General features: G+C 38.3%; 1 long non-coding RNA gene across 1 annotated transcript; it reads right to left on the reverse strand.

Annotated features, from left to right (window-relative positions):
- Window positions 1-3,463: 3,463 nt before the first annotated feature.
- On the reverse strand, window positions 3,464-5,225 carry LOC117314830. The gene is made up of 3 exons (XR_004529614.1): window positions 4,894-5,225; window positions 4,712-4,782; window positions 3,464-4,145 (listed from the first exon to the last, which is right to left on the reverse strand). It is a non-coding gene; the product is annotated as an uncharacterized LOC117314830 (long non-coding RNA).
- Between the last annotated feature and the right edge of the window lie 18,176 nt (window positions 5,226-23,401).

Consider the following 23,401-nt stretch of genomic DNA (forward strand, 5'->3'; position numbering starts at 1 on the left):
TCATCAACTTCTACAGGTTTGAAAATTAGGTCAGTCAGATAAATGATTGAAAATTTTTACCGTTGGAATATCAGAAATTCTCAACGTAATAAAAACTTATATTAATTTTGTTTATATCATCACTTTAGTCATTTCACACAAAATATAGTCCAAAGTGTATATAACTGCAACAGAATTAATTTCTTGGTCTTTGAAATGATGGGTACCTATAATATACCTATATACAGTGAAACCTGACTTTACCGACCACTGACTTTAACAACATCCTGTAACATCTGACCATTATTACCAGAGCAGGGAACTATATAAAGGGGTACTTTGAAAACAAATTACATGTATGTGATGTTAATTTGGTATTTAATTCCTGATAAATTTTCGATTAGTTTTGACTAATCACTCGTAACGTATCTTAAATTGTAAACACAATTGGTGATTAGCCAGATACGAAGTTGTTCTACAATGTTGGTTTCCCTATTTCAATACCTACTGTCATAAGTGACAATGATTTGATTGATTTCAATGACTCGGATGACAATGCTCCATTTTGTGAAATGATAACTTGTGTCAGGATAGAAATTGAACCGCACAAAATTACAAATGATGGAAGATTCTTCCGATGATGAGTGAGAACAAAAACTGTTTTGTGGGACAATTTAAGTGATATGGACCAGAGATCATGATGATATTGAATATGACGATACATGTGACTTATTGAACATGGATGTCTTGTTCATATTGGGCAAAATGCAAAATTCACTGTCATGAAAAGTGATAAACAGATATTGTACAAAATTGAAATAAGTATTCTCAAATAAATTGTTTTGCAGTTGTTGGAAAATAAGAAAAGTTCACACAGAAGTGTTAATTAAGTGTTAATTAAATAATTATTCAATGTTATATAACAAGCCTCAGATAACTGATTGGGTATTTCACAATCCATACAGACTGAATATATTCCTGGTTTATTTTCCCATATCCACGGAAACTAAATTAATGAAGTGGTTTTTAAAAAACTTTTGGTGAAACCACTGCATGAGTATTTCAATTAATTTACACAATAATATGTGTAATTTAATGATAGTTTAAAAATATATGTTTATCTTTAATAGATTGAGTGTAGGACAGAGCTTGTGATATATATTCTGGAATGACCTGACCAAGGACCAGCTTGGAGTATTCCAGCTCATGGACACGAAAAACTTCCTAAAACAGAACATTAATCTACCACAGTTGCAGTAACAGGCTGAGGACGCCCCTGCTCCCCAAAGACGGGTTCACCAAGGAACAACACAAACAATACTTGGATAACACCCCTTCAGGTATATGTAGTATGAAGATAAGAACATTGTGACTTAGAGCTAGTCCTAATTATGGCCTCCACAACAAACAGAGGTTTACTGGTGTCACTCTGTCATACACAAAATCTTGTCTAGACTCCTAACTATTTAGCATTGTTCAGGTTCAACCAAAGTCTGTATACAAATGTATGACTGTCTTAATTGCGACATATGCATTATTTAATGGACAGTTTTACTGTACACTGCTTCCTTATCAATGTATATTATGATACTTGATTAAAAGCTTGAGTTACATTCTTTATTACTCAAAACCACACCAAACAATATCAAACTTGTCAAACACCTATCTTGTCATTATTGGATGATCAAAGGGAGATAACTCACTTATTTGTATCATATTTTCAAGGTGGGTTTATAATCATAATATTCAGTGAATTAGTGTAAATTAAATAATTATTAGATGTTATATAACAAACCCAAAATAACTGATTGGATATCTCACAATCCATATAGACTGAATCCTGGTTTGTTTTTCCCAGTTTATTACCATAGCTGTATATATACATGGAAACTAATTGAAGAAAGTGTTATCATTTTAATTGGTGACACTACATGTATATTTTTAATTTATTTACACAATAATATGTGTGTATTTTATGTAAGACAGAGTGACTGGCCAGGATGATATTGTAAATTATTGTAATTTTCTTAAGTACAGCAGGAAAAACAGACTTTTTTTTAGATGAAAGACAATCTAAAGGAATGAGGAATAGTGACAACAATGTACCTTTGTAGAATGTCACACTAAATGCTCTCAGACCAGTAACAATTTGTTGGGTAATGTAAAGTCAATTGTTAGCCCAACAGGACAACACTTCTGAGAATATTGATTAAAGATTAATGATTAAAGAGATAAAAAAAAAACTGTATAGAAGAAGAATCAGAGGAGTAATAAGAAACAATAAAATTCCATTATACAGAGGAGCCCATTATTATTTGCATATCAGTTATTTGAATATCCCGCTTATTTGCATAAAATTCTCAGGTCCCGATTTTTTCTTCTTTATCTTTGTATTTTAATCCCGTGTATTTGCATCGACTAAAACACCGACTCCCGCTTATATGCATATAAAAATTCCAAAAAATCGAAAAATTTGTAGTTCTTTTTACTAGTTGATGAAAAGTCTGTAAAATGTATTGAATTGTTGGATAGATAAGAAATCATATTACATATATATATAGTCATTGGATGTACGCATACATAAGATCTTTGTTTGTTCATCTTAAGCAATTTGATTATATTTTCCAGATCAATTTGCTGTGGGAGTCGTATATGGAAAGCTAGATCCTGATGACTGTATTAGAAGTCTGGTCCCTTATGAATTTGCAGCATGATCACAGCATAGATGCAGTATGAATGCAGCATGGAATTGCAGCATGAATGAAGCATGACTGCAGCATGGTGCCTAATTTACCTCACTATATATTCTTACTAGTTAAAGCATGATTGCAGCATGTTTCAATTATGCAAATTATGCTGGGATCATGCTGCATTTATGCTTTAAGGAAGCATGGCCGCAGCATGATCCCAGCATGGTCTGTGAAGCATGATGCCAGCATGGTTTGCAGCATGATGCCAGCATGGTCTGCAGCATGATCCCAGCATGGTCTGCAGCATGATCCCAGCATGGTCTGCAGCATGATCGCAGCATGTTTCAATTATGCAAATTATGCTGGGATCATGCTTCAATCATGCTTCATGGCAGCATGGTTTACAAAATCAATGAAAATCATGCAATAAAAACTTGAAGAATACTTTTGTATTACATTTTATTTGGTAATTAACATGGTATAAAACTTTTCATACAGGCTGTTTTTTCTAGTTCAAACATTTAAAACTTATCAATGAAATGAGAATGTGACAAAACAAATTTTAATTCTAATTTACCCATGGTACTTATTTTATTTGCCTCTTATATTCTTTTTCTCAAAACTTCCATCACATACACAACACAGCTATCTTTTTCTAGTACAATTTTCAAATACAACTAATATCAATTCATCCTAGCTAGAAGTGGTTTGTTTCAACAAAAATAGTCAGCAAGATACATATACAAGTTCAATGTCAGTACATACTACAGTATGTATTTATAATTGTTTTTTTTTTCTAAAATAGTAGGAAAATAGTACAAAATAATATTTTCCAGCAGAGTTATAGTAGGATATGTATACATTTTGTCACCGATGCACAAGACTGATTTCAGACAGTATACGTAGTTTCCTGGAAGTAGCCCAGATGAACTGGAAACTGTTTTCATGTGTCCGTGAACTTAAAATAAACAAAAACAAGCAACAGTCGAAGACTTCTTCTATCGAATTTAACATTATTTCTAATAAACTGTGAAAAGATTATCATAATTTTGGAATCAATTCTAAATACTGACTAAATGAAATGTTGATTGACAATTTGAACAATGGTGTGTTGTTTGATGTAGCACGTACTGTAGTGATAAACTCTGTCACTGTCCCCGGGGATTTCAATACAACCAAGCTTGAGACGACTATATTATATTTTTTGCTAGTACAACAAATAACTAACAAGGATTTTTAGATTATATACATGATTTTTTTTTTGTATATATATTAATGTTTACACTTTTATTATGAAAGGAAATGTTGTATACCTCGACAGAGAACATATCTCGAATAATCTTAATTAATGTGAAACATAAACTTCTTAATTTCTCTTCATTCCTTTCTGCTTTGTGTTAAGTCAATGCCATCAATTTGGACCACAATGCATGCGGTGTTCCTCATTCCAGAATGTACTGCATGAAGACTCAGTCTCTGTTGGAAGAAAGAAAGACTTTTAGAATATTCTTTTATTTCAAAATTAGAATAATTGTCAAGTTTTTGAAGATAATGTATGTATTTAACTTATGTACTTTTCATGATCACTTTGCTATCATTTTCATTATGTTTGCTTTGGAAGCCTTTTTATCAAGAAAATTTAAGCCAGCCACACAAAGCTACAAAATAAAACTTGCCAGGATGACTTAATTATTAATTAAATCAAGCTACTCCCGAATTCTCCATCAGTTCATATCAATGTGAAACTGCAATATACTATACATAAAACAATGTTACTTACTTATAATTCATCTTAATTCACCTATTTCATTTAATCGTTTCAATTTGATGCAATAATCTGCAAACATCGATCCTCAAAAGAATGTGGAGGTAAAGATCTTTCACGAAAGGTTTCATTATCCAAAACACAAATTTTCCTCACCATTGTTTGTGAATACGTATGTACGTCATAATCATAACAAGGGTTGTGTGAGTGGGGAAAAAATGCAATTTAAGTCGAGCCGAAGATCGTTAACAATAAATTAATAAAATTGAAAACTTACGATTGTAACACATGGATCGGTACTGCGTTTCCTTCGGCCGTGTAATCTGTGATTAATCAATCATCAAAACCCTGGAAAATAAATAATTAGGTTATTGATATGAATAGATCTATATCAAATTCATCGTCGTATAATGTGAAACGATGTCAGAACGTGATGAAGATTATATAATAAAAACTTACCCTGTCTCGTAACGATGTTTGTCGGTAAAAATATGCATCGGTCGTCAAAAACAACGAGAAAGCTGATATTCATTCGTCGGTAACTTGAAGTAAGTCGATCTTCTTCAGTAAGACGGGAAACAAACTTCGTTTTTAGGCTATCGTCGTGTTTGTTTATACTTTTCTTCTGGAAATAAACATCCGGTGAATTCAAACATGGCTATCAGACTTCCCGCTAAACTCGTGTGTGTTGCATCATGGGATAAATATTTTACTGCCAGAGATTAACACGATTCATTTTTACTTGTGCGTGTTTTTTATTCTAAATCATAAACTTCTATTGTGTCATACTTTTAAGAGAAATATTACAGTATTTAATACTTGCATCGTGCACATTTAGATCGCACGAGCTCAAGGAGCACTCTCGTCACATCTCGGGAGCAAGGTAAACAAACGAGGTCATTAGGTGAACCGAACGATAAACATGTAATCTGACCAGAGGTTTTGGCCTCGTCTGTCATACGCCTATTGTTTAATATGGATGTATTTTCAGACGAGGAACCGACCAATGCACGTTTTCTTTTTACGTTCACGATTTCAAATAATTCAGATTAAAGTACGGGAATATCGTCTGTTGTTAGTAAACTCGTGTCGAGGTCGAGATCATCACAGCGCTTAACTTCAATATACGTTTTACAAGGAAGCGTCCGAGTGACAACACAAGTTCGACACATGTTTATTGGAGTTTATAGCGATGAATGTTGTGTCAAACACGACGTGATTTCGTATGCTATTATCAGATGTAATCTTAACACCGCATATATCCAGAAAGTATGCGATACAAAGACAAAGAGCAGGTGATTTTAATCTTATTTGATTGAATTAAAAGCGATATTCCAAGCACATGTGTAACTGTTGGTAGAGTGACCCCGATTTTGTTTTGGCGAACATGTTACATGTATGGCTACCTGGTAGTAAGCTGGTGCATGGTAAATGGCAACGTCTTGGTTTATGTCAGTGTTTGGATAAAGTGACTGATTCTATCTCCGATAAAAAGTGTATAATCGAAGCAAAAGTCAATATACTGGTTCTTCAAAAAACGATCTAAACTCTGAAAATTTGAATGAAATTTTTATAGGGATGAGTTTTAAGTCGTCACACGAATGTACTAACTTGCAACATTCATCAATGTTTAAGTTAATTCCTTCTGAGATAGAACTACAAGTGAAAGCTGACAAAATATCACATTTAAAAGCTGTGAACCGTTATACTAACAAAGACCATACTTATAAACGAAATACTTAATTAAAATAATTGTTATTGAATTTTAAATAAATATGTGTGGTATTGATCAAGTATAAAAAGGAAATTCTGCAACACAAACATGTTTTTAAAAATTATTTTGTTATCACCATTGATACCTGGAAATTTTCTATATTTTATTTAAAATTTAAAAAAAAAAGATACTAAAATATCTAATACCAACTTTTGTTAATTTTCTGTATCTTATTTTATTAATTAATAATTGTTTAGGTTAATCTTGGTACCTGGGAAATTTGGTCCTAGATTTTGGATCCTCGCTTGGACCTACATTTCGCCCACAGAAATTTTGTGATGTCCGAACAAAGGAATGCCCTTTTAAGCTAATACAGAATGGCCGAGCATATACACATTTCAACTTAAACAATTCATGTTAATACATGAAAGAATGGTGCAGTTCATTAAATTAACTAAGTTAATACAGCATAATTGCAGCATGGTACAGTTTGTATCTAAAATGGCAAAGTTAATACAGCATGGTTGCAGCATGGTACAGATCCTATCTAAAATGCCAAAGTTATTGCAGCATGGTTGCAGCATGATGCATTTCATATGATAAATTTACTAAGTCCACACAGCATGATTGCAGCATGATATAATTCAATATCCAAACTGGCAAAGTTATTGCAGCATGGTTGCAGCATGGTACATATCCTGTCTAAAATGACAAAGTTATTGCAGCATGGTTGCAGCATGATACAGTGCATATGATAAATTAACTAAGTCGACAAAGCATGATTGCAGCATGATAGAGTTCAGATATTCAATTACCTCAATTTTTAAAGCATGGTTGCAGTACATGCTGTACAGAAGCATGGTACCATGCTGCTATGCAGCACATGCTGCAATCATGCTGTGAAACTAGCAGCATGATGCCAGCATAAAAGCAGCATGATTGCAGCATATGCTGCATTGCAGTCCATGCTGCAAATTGATAAGGGGTGTATTACATCTTAAACATAACTGATGTTCCTGGAATGGATATGTTTTACACTCTTCTGTTTACACATTTACCAGGTCATATTAGACAAATAGTTGACCTGAAACTTTCATTGCTTTGTTTATTTGTTCCTTTCTTTAAAGGTATTTTCATTCTTATGTAATCCTTATAAAGTAATACATGCTGAAAATATTCCTTTCACCCTGCTGCATTTAGGCTCCAAATAATTGATACCTTCATTGAAAAATGACTTACATGTATTTCTAATGGAAGGCTGATCTTTGTTTATATACACTTGAAATTCCAGTGTTCCAGTTTGGCAGGAGACCTTGTCACTTTAGAAGGATGGAGTCAAGAATAACCTAATGGTAAATAAAACAAGAGGCCCATGGGGCCTGCATCGCTCACCTGGTTGGATTAGGCCAAATGTCGAAATAATGTTCATATTCAATTTGTTTTATTTGTAAATCTCTAACAATGCTATATATGGTTATAGTGTGGTAATCCAAACTGCTTTAAAGATTAATGACGTCCAGACTCTCTAAGGTCTGAAAGACCTCAAGAATTGCTTTTAGAACATGCATTCATCACTTTATGACTAGTAGCGATTCAAAGGAATTACCTCTATTTCACCTATTGGGCCCCGCCCCTTTGGCCCCTCTGGGGTCAGAATCACCATTTATGCAAAATCTGTTCCCCTTCCCCCAAGGATGTTTCTGACCAAATTGGGTTCAAATCCATTCATAACTTTATGACAAGTAGCGAGAATTACCTCTATTTCCCCTATTGGGCCCCGCCCTTTTGGCCCCTCAGGGGTCAGAGTCACCATTTATGCAAAATCTGTTCCCCTTCCCCAAGGATGTTTCTGACCAAATTGGGTTCAAATCCATTCATAACTTTATGACTAGTAGCGATTTAAAGGAATTACCTCTATTTCCCCTATTGGGCCCGCTCCTTTGGCCCCTTTGGAGTCAGAGTCACCATTTATGCAAAATCTGTTTCCCTTCCCTCAAAGATGTTTCTGACCAACTTGGGTGCAAATCCATTCATAACTTTATGACTAGTAGCGATTTAAAGGAATTACCTCTTATTTCCCCTATTGGGCCCCGCCCTTTTGGCCCCTCGGGGGTCATAGTCACCATTTATGCAAAATCTGTTCCCCTTCCGCCAAGGAGGTTTCTGACCAAATTGGGTTTAAATCCATTCATAACTTTATGACTAGTAGCGATTTAAAGGAATTACCTCTATTTCCCCTATTGGGCCCCGCCCCTTTAGCCCCTTTTGGGTCAGAGTCACCATTTATGCAAAATCTGTTCCCCTTCCCTCAAAGATGTTGCTGACCAAATTGGGTTCAAATCCCTTCATAACTTAATAACTAGTAGCGATTTAAAGGAATTACCTCTATTTCCCCTATTGGGCCCCGCCCCTTTGGCCCCTTGGGGTCAGAGTCACCATTTATGCAAAATCTGTTCCCCTTCCCCCAAGGATGTTTCTGACCAAATTGGGTTCAAATCCATTCATAACTTTATGACTAGTAGCGATTTAAAGGAATTACCTCTATTTCCCCTATTGGGCCCCGCCCCTTTGGCCCCTTTGGGGTCATAGTCACCATTTATGCAAAATCTGTTCCCCTTCCCCCAAGGAGGTTTCTGACCAAATTGGGTTTAAATCCATTCATAACTTTATGACTAGTAGCGATTTAAAGGAATTACCTCTATTTCCCCTATTGGGCCCCGCCCCTTTAGCCCCTTTGGGGTCAGAGTCACCATTTATGCAAAATCTGTTCCCCTTCCCTCAAAGATGTTTCTGACCAAATTGGGTTCAAATCCATTCATAACTTTATGACTAGTAGCGATTTAAAGGAATTACCTCTATTTCCCCTATTGGGCCCTAGCCCCTTTGGCCCCTCGGGGGTCAGAGTCACCATTTATGCAAAATCTGTTCCCCTTCTGCCAAGGATGTTTCTGACCAAATTGGGTTCAAATCCATTCATAACTTTATAACTAGTAGCGATTTAAAGGAATTACCTCTATTTCCCCTATTGTGCCCCGCCCCTTTGGCCCCTCGGGGGTCAGAGTCACCATTTATGCAAAATCTGTTCCCCTTCTGCCAAGGATGTTTCTGGCCAAATTGGGTCAAAATCCAATAAGAACTTTTTAACTAGTAGCGATTTGAAGCAAATGTTGACGGACGGACGACGGACGACAGACGCTGCGCCATGACATAAGCTCACCGGACCTTCGGTCCAGGTGAGCTAAAAATCATCCATCAGTTTTAATGGTCTACGCTTATGCATAATTCATTTGGTAATTTTTACATTTTTACCTCACCTGTTCAAAAGGCATGTCAGAGCATATACTGTCAGAGGCATCCATCCTCATGCTGCTGAGAAGAGCTACCAAGTTTGTTTATATTGATAGATAGGTCAGACTAAAGTGGTAGAATATACTAGTATTGACATTTTTGACGAACACCCTATTAGCGAGGGAAAGGTGCATTTTTAAGGTAATAAGTTACAATTTTATCCAGATCGTTAGATTCTATAACTTCCTTGTACACAACTGGATAATCCACACCTTGTTTGTTCTTTAAACAGACCATCTAAAACTTATTTGTTGTTTTGAAACTTTGTCCGTTACAATGTCTCTTTTTATAATAGAGAGGTGCCTGTTAGTTTATAGCTGCTCTGATGAGTGTTTATTCCACAAAGTTTGCCGCCTTTACAGGGCCTCGCCACACAATAGAATATCTCAAGTGATTCACTCAGTAAATTTAAGGTGATCGTCTCCATGTCCAATATTGTCCACATACTGACGTGATGCTGACCACGTTCTAGTCTGTAACACGAAGAGTCCACAATGTAACAACTGAAACTCTTGTTTGCTTGCTATATTCAAATCAACATTCTATTTGTTTCTGTTGACCTCTGTGTAAAAGCAGAGTAATTACATTGTGTGACAAAATCATCAACTGATATTGGTACATGACAAAGATTATTTAGGGGGGGGGGGGGGGGGTATTCAGTCCCCATGTTGTATTGTTGTATATTCCTCTTTGTGGCCAGAGCTTGTCAGGCAGCAAACAGTTTGTTTATATCTCCCTAATTAAGTTGTGGTCGTAAATCTTTTGGGCTAATATTGTCTCCTCTCAGACAGAGCTAAATCTTCGATGGCTGATGCTATTTCAAAAAGCGATTCTTTCCTTTCACAAAACTCTAAGCACCATTTCCTTCTAACTATTCAAGTGTTGACATTAAGAATTATTCATCATGAACTTCCAACATTTCTTGTTTTTAATTTGTATCTATAATGTCTGCCAGATCAGCAAGTAGCTCTATTTGAAATGCAATCTTAGACTAATTAAAATTAGTTTGCTTACTCATTACCCACTCTGTAAACATTTAATGAAGCTCATGAACATTGATGTGTTAACATGGACTATTTTATGAACTGTTCATAAACACCAAGACTAATTATTAACCAAAAAATGTTCATGAAACTATCCACTAAGCTACAGTTCATGAGCAAGTTTTACATTCTTTATATAAACAGACGGTGTACACTTCATGAACAGTGCATGAATTCACAGGTAACTCGGGTAGTTGAAATATGTAGGAAACATCTGGGATACAGTATTGTACTTCTAGAAGGTAAATAACATTGTCTATTCTTAAATAGCTTTATTCAGTTATAAAGTCACAAAAACTGCAAAGAATTTGAAACGTCTTGGGAACAATTTCATTTAGACTGGATTACCTGCCTTAGTATCATTTCTCTTAAGGTTGCACTCATGAATTTGTATTTTTGAAGCAAAAAACTACAGCAAGTTATTATATAATCATGTCTAAAACTCCATTCATGTAGAGTAGCTACTCACACTTGAGTGTCAGGAGTTTTGGTTCAATGTCATTTTTTAGTGGGACCGGGTGGTGACATGTATTGCTTGTTTAATCAGGTTGGATAGAAAACTATCCTACTGTCATTATAGAATTATATACTCCCAGTGAAGACTTGGTGTGTTTGTAATCTGGTCAATATCAATGCTGAGCTATATTTCAGAGACTTGTGTGATCAGTACATTCCTTGTATAAATTGTGTATAATTGGTATGTGGTGAAGTTTATTATTTTTTTTTCCCAAATGTCCATATTCAATATCTATCCTGCATGATGTTTGTCCAATAGAGCTGGTACATCTTCATCCATAACATTAGAAAAGATGTCGTAGATAGTCCCCTAATGGTGAAACCTGTGGCGTTATATATTTCCTCTCCATCTGTCTGCATATATGTGTGCAACACCAAATGTTCTAGCGGATTCATTCCATGAAGGATTGTCAGCAATCTTCAATTACAAAGGACTATGATCTCTCAGACAAGTTTGAGTTTTAGGGTAATTGGGTCAAGGTCACTGTTACTATTTTTAGAAAATTCTTGTTTCTTTGAATACGTGTGTCTTTCTTTTACATTTACACTGACCAGAACACATATCAGAATCACAAACTACCTATTAATATACTGATATTGAGGTTGGTTTATTGGTTTATTTTGTTTAACATCCTATTAACAGCCAGGGTCATTTAAGGACGTTCCAGGTTTGGAGATGGAAGAAAGCCGGAGTACCCAAACAAAAACCATCGACCTACGCACTGGGAGACACAAATGTCCTAGTTTTTTTCATATTTTCTCCTAATTTTGAATTTTTAACCAATTTTACCAAATAGGCACTAATTTAGCACAGCACAGACTATTTTTTCAGAAACATATCTAATTATGAAATTCACACACTAGTTTTTTGTCTTCAAGCCGAATTTTGTTAAATGTACCTAATACTTCTGTGATAGGCACTAATATTGTTTTCAGTGTCTATTATTTCCCTCAATGTCTAAAAAAAGATGAATACTCTCTAATTCTCTCTTTACTGTCTAAAACTAGGTGATTTGTCCTATTATTCTTCAAGTTTGACTATTTTTCCTGGTCGGTGCTAGAAATATAGGACAGTGTCTAAAATTGGAGAAAATGACTAGTTTTCTTGGAACAAGGACTAATTTTGACAGATTTGCCTCGGGCTATTTTATCAAGCAGCAACACCAGCACTGCTAGCTGTATACTACCTTACCTGGACAGCAGTAATCCCTGACCACCAAGCTCAGTGGCTAGCCCTGGCCTGGAGCGCTCATCCATGAAGCTGTCTTATATAATTACCTAATTGATGGATATCAGGTCTTGAAATAATTAGGATACAATAGGGAAATATGACATCATTGTGATAATTTATTTGTGAAAATTAAAACACATATGTCTGAAGTTTAGTGATATCAAAAGGACTACCCAAAAAGCTGATGAATATTTCATCAATTAAAGGAATTATTCAGAAAAATGGAGAACAAACTGTTATATTGAACATAATCATAGACGTATATATCACAATATTTTATTTGTTTTAGTGACTAAATGTTATATCTATCTTTGATAACACAATAGCTTAGCAGACAATGACAATTAGTCAGCGACATTGGTACACGTATACAGGATGATGCAGCTCACGACAGAAGTGGATATTTCACACTTTTCAAGTTAGCATTGTGACACTGTATTTCATGTATTTCATTCGTGTCTCCCAGTGACGGTCATTACCTGGCAACTGTCCCACGTAGGTTTCGAACTCACAACCCAGGGGTGGAGGGCTAGTGATTAAGTGTCGGGACACCTTAACCACTCGGCAACCGTGACATTGAAGTATTGAGTTATTTCCATTTATATGGTTTGTCATTACTTATCGGGGCTCAAAGTGGCCCCTATTTTAGTGGCCATGACGCCTTAAATTCAACAATGGAGACCAGTTATTGACCTATAAGGCACCAGCATGGCCACTAAAAACATTGTGTATGTTCACAATCGAAAAAGTTACAGAAATATTAAACCGATCTAAAGAATTAAAAGAGTTTTTGTTTTAAAACTAGCGCCTAGATTTTATTACTTGGTTGATAAATATTGGTTTATCCTCTTTTTCCTTATAGTAAATCTAATAAATCAATTTGTTTATTTGTTTTGATAGGAGCTATAAATGCCTTCTGATATATTTCAGATTATTTTATAAGCACTCTATTCTTTTCCATTTTATCATTTCACACAGCTCGAAAAAGTTAGCTCGGAACCTCGAGGCCTCAAGATTGGAAATGGAGTTAGAGTCCACCAACACCTAAGTGTCGGTTGGCAGTCCTGATGTCACTTTAGACACTCTTACTCCCACATCTAACCCCGGGGGTTGACACTAACTTAATCACCTTGACAGACCATCTAACCCCGGGGGTTGACACTAATTAATCACCTTGACAGACCATCTAACCCCGGGGGTTGACACTAACTTAATCACCTTGACAGACCATCTAACCCCGGGGGTTGACACTAACTTAATCACCTTGACAGACCATCTAACCCCGGGGGTTGACACTAATTAATCACCTTGACAGACCATCTAACCCCGGGGGTTGACACTAACTTAATCACCTTGACAGACCATCTAACCCCGGGGGTTGACACTAACTTAATCACCTTGACACACCATCTAACCCCGGGGGTTGACACTAACTTAATCACCTTGACAGACCATCTAACCCCGGGGGTTGACACTTACTTAATCACCTTGACAGACCATCTAACCCCGGGGGTTGACACTAACTTAATCACCTTGACAGACCATCTGACCCCGGGGGTTGACACTAACTTAATCACCTTGACAGACCATCTGACCCCGGGGGTTGACACTAACTTAATCACCCTGACAGACCATCTTACCCCGGGGGTTGACACTAACTTAATCACCTTGACAGACCATCTAACCCCGGGGGTTGACACTTACTTAATCACCTTGACAGACCATCTAACCCCGGGGGTTGACACTTACTTAATCACACTGACAGACCATATAACCCCGGAGGTTGACACTAACTTAATCACCCTGACAGACCATTTAACCCCGGGGGTTGACACTAACTTAATCACCTTGACAGACCATCTAACCCCGGGGGTTGACACTTACTTAATCACCTTGACAGACCATCTAACCCCGGGGGTTGACACTTACTTAATCACCTTGACAGACCATCTAACCAAGGGGGTTGACACTAACTTAATCACCTTGACAGACCATCTAACCCCGGGGGTTGACACTAACTTAATCACCTTGACAGACCATCTAACCCCGGGGGTTGACACTTACTTAATCACCTTGACAGACCATCTAACCCCGGGGGTTGACACTTACTTAATCACCTTGACAGACCACATAACCCCGGAGGTTGACACTAACTTAATCACCCTGACAGACCATTTAACCCTGGGGGTTGACACTAACTTAATCAACTTGACAGACCATTTAATCCTGGGGGTTGACACTAACTTAATCACCTTGACCAGACCATCTAACCCCGGGGGTTGACACTTACTTAATCACACTGATAGACCACATAACCCCGGGGTTGACACTAACTTAATCACCCTGACAGACCATCTAACCCTGGGGGTTGACACTAACTTAATCAACTTGACAGACCATTTAATCCTGGGGGTTGACACTAACTGAATCACCTTGACAGACCATTTTAACCCCGGGGGTTGACACTAACTTCATCACCTTGACAGACCATCTAACCCCGGGGGTTGACATTAACTTAATCACGCTGACAGACCATTTAACCCTGGGGGTTGACACTAACTTAATCACCTTGACAGACCATCTAACCCCGGGGGTTGACACTAACTGAATCACCTTGACAGACCATTTTACCCGGGGGTTGACACTAACTTCATCACCTTGACAGACCATACTAACCCGGGGGTTGACCTTAACTCTAATCACGCTGACAGACCATCTAACCCCGGGGGTTGACATAACTTAATCACCTGACAGACCATCTAACCCCGGGGGTTGACACTACTTAATCACCTTGACAGACCATCTAACCCCAGGGGTTGACTTACTTAATCACCTTTACATAATCACCTTGACAGACCATCTAACCCCAGGGGTTGACAATTACTTAATCACCCTGACAGACCATCTAACCCCGGGGGTTGACACTTACTTAATCACCTTGACAGACCATCTAACCCCGGGGGTTGACATTAACTTAATCACCCTGACAGACCATATAACCCCGGGGGTTGACACTAACTTAATCACCTTGACAGACCATCTAACCCCGGGGGTTGACACTTACTTAATCACCTTGACAGACCATCTAACCCCGGGGGTTGACACTTACTTAATCACCCTGACAGACCATCTAACCCCGGGGGTTGACACTAACTTAATCACCTTGACAGACCATCTAACCCCGGGGGTTGACACTTAACTTAATCACCCTGACAGACCATCTAACCCCGGGGGTTGACACTAACTTAATCACCTTGACAGACCATCTAACCCCGGGGGTTGACATTAACTTAATCACCTTGACAGACCATCTAACCCCGGGGGTTGACATTAACTTAATCACCCTGACAGACCATCTAACCCCGGGGGTTGACATTAACTTAATCACCCTGACAGACCATATAACCCCGGGGGTTGACACTAACTTAATCACCCTGACAGACCATCTAACCCCGGGGGTTGACACTTAACTTAATCACCTTGACAGACCATCTAACCCCGGGGGTTGACACTTACTTAATCACCTTGACAGACCATCTAACCCCGGGGGTTGACACTAACTTAATCACCTTGACAGACCATCTAACCCCGGGGGTTGACACTTACTTAATCACCTTGACAGACCATCTAACCCCGGGGGTTGACACTTACTTAATCACACTGACAGACCATATAACCCCGGGGGTTGACACTTAACTTAATCACCTTGACAGACCATCTAACCCCGGGGGTTGACATTAACTTAATCACCTTGACAGACCATCTAACCCCGGGGGTTGACACTAACTTAATCACCTTGACAGACCATCTAACCCGGGGGTTGACACTAACTTAATCACCTTGACAGACCATTTAACCCCGGGGGTTGACACTAACTTAATCACCTTGACAGACCATCTGACCCCGGGGGTTGACACTAACTTAATCACCTTGACAGACCATCTAACCCCGGGGGTTGACATTAACTTAATCACCCTGACAGACCATCTAAACCCGGGGGTTGACATTAACTTAATCACCTTGACAGACCATCTAACCCCGGGGGTTGACATTAAGTTAATCACCCTGACAGACCATATAACCCCAGGGGTTGACACTAACTTAATCACCCTGACAGACCATCTAACCCCGGGGGTTGACACTTACTTAATCACCTTGACAGACCATCTAACCCCGGGGGTTGACATTAACTTAATCACCCTGACAGATCATCTAACCCCGGGGGTTGACACTTACTTAATCACCTTGACAGATCATCTGACCCCGGGGGTTGACACTTACTTAATCACCCTGACAGACCATCTAACCCCGGGGGTTGACACTTACTTAATCACCTTGACAGATCATCTGACCCCGGGGGTTGACACTTACTTAATCACCCTGACAGACCATCTAACCCCGGGGGTTGACACTTACTTAATCACCTTGACAGACCATCTAACCCCGGGGGTTGACATTAACTTAATCACCTTGACAGACCATCTAACCCCGGGGGTTGACACTTACTTAATCACCTTGACAGACCATCTAACCCCGGGGGTTGACACTAACTTAATCACCTTGACAGACCATTTAACCCCGGGGGTTGACACTTAACTTAATCACCATGACAGACCATCTAACCCAGGGGGTTGACACTAACTTAATCACCTTGACAGACCATCTAACCCCTGGGGGTTGACATTAACTTAATCACCATGACAGACCATTTTACCCCGGGGGTTGACACTAACTTAATCACATTGACAGACCATCTAACCCAGGGGGTTGACACTAACTTAATCACCTTGACAGATCATCTGACCCCGGGGGTTGACACTAACTTAATCATCTTGACAGATCCATCTGACCCCGGGGGTTGACACTAACTTAATCACCCTGACAGACCATCTAACCCCGGGGGTTGACACTAACTTAATTACCCTGACAGACCATCTAACCCCGGGGGTTGACATTAACTTAATCACCATGACAGACCATCTAACCAAGGGGGTTGACACTAACTTAATCACCTTGACAGATCATCTGACCCGGGGGGTTGACACTAACTTAATCATCTTGACAGATCCTCTGACCCCGGGGGTTGACACTAACTTAATCACCTTGACAGACCATCTAATCCCGGGGGTTGACACTAACTTAATCACCTTGACAGACCGCCTGGCTGCCCACATCTAACCCTAGGGGTCTACACTAACTTAATGACATTGACAGACCATCTAACCCCGGGGGTTGACATTAACTTAATCACCGTGACAGACCGCCGGGCTGCCAGGTTTTTATGAATGAGGCAGCCCGGGCCGGCAACGGTGATGCCCCTCTTGGGGGATTAAGGAGGTATTGTCCCTCCAGCCCTTATCCTAACACTGAGGAAAAATTTGAATATTCTAGAACCGGTTTCCTACATTCGAGTTCATTCTGGTTTTTGAAATAAATGAAGAAAACATTGGTCTGGACATTCTGGCAGTTCGACCAGATTCAAGGCAGCCCAATTATTACTGGGGCTGCAGCCTACTGTTAGTGTTGATCCCTATAACCCCTCTACCACATCTGAACCCTCTCCTACATCTGATCCCTTTCCCACATCTGACCCCTCTCCCACATCTATCCCCTAACCCACATCTAACCTCTCTCTCACATCTGACCCCTCTCCCACATCTGACTCCTCTCCCACATCTGACCCCTCTCCCACATCTGACCACTCTCCCACATCTGACTCCTCTCCCACATCTGACCACTCTCCCACATCTGACCACTCTCCCACATCTAACCTCTCTCTCACATCTGACCCCTCTCCCACATCTGACCACTCTCCCACATCTGACCACTCTCCCACATCTGACCACTCTCCCACATCTGACCACTCTCCCACATCTGACCACTCTCCCACATCTGACCACTCTCCCACATCTAACGCTCTCCCACATCTGATCCCTACACTGTCCCTTTCCCACATGTATCCCCTAACACACATCTGACCCCTCTCCCACATCTGACCACTCTCCCACATCTGACCACTCTCCCACATCTGACCACTCTCCCACATCTGACCACTCTCCCACACCTGACCACTCTCCCACATCTAATCCCACTCCCACATCTGATCCCTCTCTCATATTTTACCCCTCTCCCACATCTATCACCTAACCCACATCTGACCCCTCTGCTACATATATATGTGTACATGAATAAAAAGTAATAATTATTTTTTCATTTAAGCATTGATGTTGATTTAAAAAAAAAAATTTCATCAGGGTATGAAAAGATTTTTTTTGCAAACTGTATGAATCCGCAATAAAAAAATCAACCTCTATGCTTATAATTAATTTCAGTTAACTGTCTTTTTCTAATTCAAAACATGTTTTATGTACAATTTTACAGGTTTTATTTGGGATTCTATTTCTCAAATCAATACGCTACGTCAATTGTCGTATTGTGATGTCACATTTTTCGCGCCATTCTCGGAATTATTTTCATAGAAGAATGAAAAGAATTTTTCGACCAATCACATTTGAGTATTTACCATGAAAACAAAGAAAAATCAATTACAAATTTTTAATTTAACGCCTTTGAAATAATATGACATAGAAAAGTTAGCTCCAAAAATTACCTACAAATGACAAAATTGTATAAAATCTGTAAAAAGTGTTCTCTTTGATTAATAACAAAAAACATGTACAATTCCTAATGGCAAAAATAGATGTATAAATTATTTACATATAATTCCAAAATCATGTGTCCAATAGTGAGAACAGATAAATTATTTCCAAACTGAAAAATATCAAATACATGGAAAGTGATGTTTCATAAACGAACAAAGACAACAGAAATTACACATTATTATAGCAGCATCCAGACAGAGGCTAATTAAATTGTCAAGCAAATTACAATGCTTTTCCCAAAACAACCCAAACATCTCCACATAGCATGGAAGCACCCTCTACATATTATTGACATGAGCAAAAATTGATGCATTGTAAAACAAATATTAGGAAATATTACAAAATTACAAATTCTCAAAATTCAGATAAATATTTCATTTTTAACCCCAAAATTCATATAATATGTAGGTTGTGTTGAGATGTTCATACAACAAATACAACTATATTCCAGTTTGGTACAAGTAACATTGATTTTTGTTTTCAGAAACTGATCAGGATATGAACACACAGAACTTAAAAATTCTAGACTCCCAGCAATCTTAATTTCTGGAGTCACTGTTCCATACATTCTGGAAGATATTCTATAAATGAGGGCTGTGTAGTTGAGATTTACATTGTGTGATCTAACTACTTTGATACCAAGTTTAGTTTAGTTTGACATGAACATTAAAAAACACAGATTAACAACACAAAAATTAAAAGTGAAATAAGTAACTTCATAGTCCCACTTAAATAAAATATGCTAATGTGTACAATCAGCTTAATACATTTCAGAATAAGGAGACACCATTGTGGAATATGTATGCCAACTTGTCTACTTTGAAAAGTAAATGGCTTATAATTGTAGCGAATCTGTCTGAAACTGAACTGCACTATATAGAGCAGTGTGAAACAGTCTAAGGGAGATAATTTAATAAAGGACAAGAGCAGAGTTATGTCCCTTACATGAGAGACTGTATACAAAAATAAATATGAATGGTTTACCTCTTGTATTTTAATCTGTTGTGCTTTTAACAATTTCAACTTTTCATTTGTCACATCTAACTCTCAATTTCATCTCAATGCAAGGTTGAAGTGTGTTAAGCCCCTTTGTGGCCTCTTAATTATTAAGAATATGCTGAGGTGATTTAATTACAATGTCAATGTAAACGGTACCAAAACAGGAGTATTTCCAAAACAACTGCATTTATAATCCTCTTCATGACGCAAATTAGCAAATCCACTAATACCCGGATGATTGGGAGGTTACCTTGGTGATCCGCCGGGAGAACAGAGGCTGTCAAACCAGAACCATAGAACAAAACTTTTCTCTCACCAGCCAGTTGTTCAATGGTGTGACTGCCTGACAAGAACAAGAGCTGTTGGAGAACAGCATAGCTCGTCTCGCAAATATTTGTCAATAAATAATTAAAATATATTAATTGGAATGGTTTCGCAAATTGCATTAATAATATTTATATTGTTTACTTGATCAGATTATGTTTTGTGAATTCATGCATTTGGGAGACAAGCTATGCTGTCGTAGATTAAATGAAGATATTAAACACAAATGTAATTGCTTTGGGACATATTTCTTCAATTTTTTGACAACATATCCTAATGAGAGTTGTCTCCCTTGAAAAATGTGACCGGTATAAATTGTCTATTGTGACATTTTCATATTGTTTTATATTCAGTTTCACCCCAAGAAAGGATAGTGTAACTCCATAGGGACTCTTTTACCAAATATCAGCACCCTAGTACAATCATAAAGTAATGTGTTAAAAAGTTTTCAACATTTGCACGAAAATTTCAAAAAAATATTTCAGTTTAACTCAGGAAAGGGATAGTTTAACCCCCACAGGGAACCTAATACCATGTATAACTATGCCTTTCAACACTCACAATATAAAGTTAACACAAAGTCCAAAGATTTAAAAACAAAAACAAAAAAACACAGATTTAAAAAGAAAAAATCCAATTTTTACTCCAGGAAGGGATTGTCTTACTCCATAGGGACTCTATTGCCAAATATAAGCACCCTAGTACAATTATAAAGTGATGTATTAATACCTTTCAACACTTGCACCAAAAACTTAACGCAGAAATATTCCAAGTCCAAAAATTTGAAAATTCTGTTTTTTTTTTTTTTTTTAAATCTTTTAGTTTAACTCTGGCAGGGGATAGTCTAACCCCAGAGGGACTCTATTGCCAATTATCAGCACCCTAGTACAATTATAAAGTGATGTATTAATACCTTTCAACACTCGCACCAAAAACTTAACGCACAAATATTCTAAGTCCAAAAATTTGAAAATTCTGGCTTTTTCCCGAAAAAATCTTCTAGTTTAACTCTGGCAGGGGATAGTCTAACCCCAGAGGGACTCAATTGCCAATTATCAGCACCCTAGTACAATTATAAAGTGATGTATTAATACCTTTCAACACTCGCACCAAAAACTTAACGCAAAAATTTTCTAAGTCCAAAAATTTTCAAAAATCTGTTTTTTTTCCAAAAAATCTTTTAGTTTAACTCCAGCAGGGGATAGTTTGACCCCCACAGGGACCATATTACCATAAATTACTATGCCTTTCAACACTTGCACCAAAAATTTAACATTTGGAAAACCAACGCCGTTGCCGACGCCGACGCCGGAGTGACAACATAAGCTCTCACTCTTCTTCGAAGAGACGAGCTAAAAATCACAAATAAAACTACATGTTGATGTGCATTAACCTCATTAGATGATACACCAGGACTCAATATACAGACTTACCTCACTAGATGATACACCAGGCCTCAATATAGAGACTTACCTCACTAGATGATACACCAGGCCTCAATATACAGACTTACCTCACTAGATGATACAATATAGAGACTTACCTCACTAGATGACACACCAGGTCTCAATATAGAGACTTACCTCACTAGATGATACACCAGGCCTCAATATAGAGACTTACCTCACTAGATGATACACCAGGCCTCAATATAGAGACTTACCTCACTAGAGGATACACCAGGCCTCAATATAGAGACTTACCTAGTCACTAGATGATACACCAGGCCTCAATATACAGACTTACCTCACTAGATGATACACCAGGCCTCAATATAGAGACTTACCTCACTAGAGGATACACCAGGCCTAAATATAGAGACTTACCTCACTAGATGATACACCAGGCCTCAATATAGAGACCTACCTCACTAGATGATACACCAGGCCTCAATATAGAGACTTACCTCACTAGATGATACACCAGGCCTCAATATAGAGACTTACCTCACTAGATGATCCACCAGGCCTCAATATAGAGACTTACCTCACTAGATGATACACCAGGCCTAAATATAGAGACTTACCTCACTAGATGATACACCAGGCCTCAATATAGAGACCTACCTCACTAGATAATACACCAGGCCTCAATATAGAGACTTGCCTCACTAGATGATACACCAGGCCTCAATACAGAGACTTACCTCACTAGATGATACACCAGGCCTCAATATAGAGACTTACCTCACTAGATGATGCACCAGGCCTCAATAATATTAGAGACTTACCTCACTAGATGATACACCAGGCCTCAATATACAGACTTACCTCACTAGATGATACACCAGGCCTCAATATACAGACTTACCTCACTAGATGATACACCAGGCCTCAATATAGAGACTTACCTCACTAGATGATACACCAGGCCTCAATATAGAGACTTACCTCACTAGATGATACACCAGGCCTCAATATACAGACTTACCTAGTCACTAGATGATACACCAGGCCTCAATATACAGACTTACCTCACTAGATGATACACCAGGCCTCAATATAGAGACTTACCTCACTAGATGATACACCAGGCCTCAATATAGAGACTTACCTCACTAGATGATACACCAGGCCTCAATATAGAGACCTACCTCACTAGATGATACACCAGGCCTCAATATAGAGACTTACCTCACTAGATGATACACCAGGCCTCAATATACAGACTTACCTCACTAGATGATACACCAGGCCTCAATATAGAGACTTACCTCACTAGATGATACACCAGGCCTCAATATACAGACTTACCTCACTAGATGATACACCAGGCCTCAATATAGAGACTTACCTCACTAGATGATACACCAGGCCTCAATATAGAGACTTACCTAGTCACTAGATGATACACCAGGCCTCAATATAGAGACTTACCTCACTAGATGATACACCAGGCCTCAATATAGAGACTTACCTCACTAGATGATACACCAGGCCTCAATATACAGACTTACCTCACTAGATGATACACCAGGCCTCAATATAGAGACTTACCTCACTAGATGATACACCAGGCCTCAATATACAGACTTACCTCACTAGATGATACACCAGGCCTCAATATACAGACTTACCTCACTAGATGATACACCAGGCCTCAATATACAGACTTACCTCACTAGATGATA

The sequence above is a fragment of the Pecten maximus genome, chromosome 16, assembly GCF_902652985.1.
Source record: "Pecten maximus chromosome 16, xPecMax1.1, whole genome shotgun sequence".
NCBI lineage: Eukaryota > Metazoa > Mollusca > Bivalvia > Pectinida > Pectinidae > Pecten > Pecten maximus.